The sequence below is a fragment of the Prionailurus bengalensis genome, chromosome X (genome assembly GCF_016509475.1).
Source record: "Prionailurus bengalensis isolate Pbe53 chromosome X, Fcat_Pben_1.1_paternal_pri, whole genome shotgun sequence".
NCBI lineage: Eukaryota > Metazoa > Chordata > Mammalia > Carnivora > Felidae > Prionailurus > Prionailurus bengalensis.
The window spans coordinates 42237975-42238568 of record NC_057361.1 but is presented as its reverse complement, the minus strand read 5'-3'; the positions used below and the strand labels follow the sequence as shown (position 1 = coordinate 42238568).

The window sequence follows — 594 nt, the reverse complement described above, 5'->3', positions numbered from 1 at the left end:
TATCCAGATCCAAGAGGCACAGAGATCTCTCATCTAAATCAACAAAAGTAGGCCAACACCAAGACATATTATAATTAAATTAAAAAGCAGCAGGACAAAACAAGTCCTAGCTAGGGGTGCCTGACTGGCTCAGCAGTAGAATATGCGAGTCTTGATCTTGGGGTTGTGGGTTCAAGCCCCAGTTTGGGTGTATAGATTACTTAAAAATAAAATTTTACACAGATGATGAATTTATTGATGGGAAGATAGAGACTCTGTGCTGATTGTCATGTAAGTTCAGTGGGAAGCATGTTGTCTTTATTGCTCAGAGGAGAATTCTAAGTCAACTCGAAAAAGCTGTACAAAAAATAAGCAAAAGCGTCCCAGGAGCCGCACATTGATAGCCATGCACGATGTGATCCTGGAGGACTTACTTTTCCCAAGCGAGTTTGTAGGCAAGAGAATCCATGTGAAACTGGATGGCAGCCAGCTCATAAAGGTACATTGGGATAAAGCACAGCAGAACAATGTGGAATACAAGATTGAAACTTTCTCTGGCATCTATAAGAAGCTCATGGGCAAGGATGTTAACTTTGAGTTCCCAGAGTTTCAGTT

At 41.2% G+C, this 594-nt stretch overlaps 1 non-coding gene across 1 annotated transcript; it reads left to right on the top strand.

Moving 5' to 3' along the window:
• The first annotated feature begins 217 nt into the window (after window positions 1–217).
• LOC122478128 lies at window positions 218–282 on the top strand. Its single transcript, XR_006295878.1, has one exon. It is a non-coding gene; the product is annotated as a small nucleolar RNA SNORD43 (small nucleolar RNA).
• Window positions 283–594: the final 312 nt, after the last annotated feature.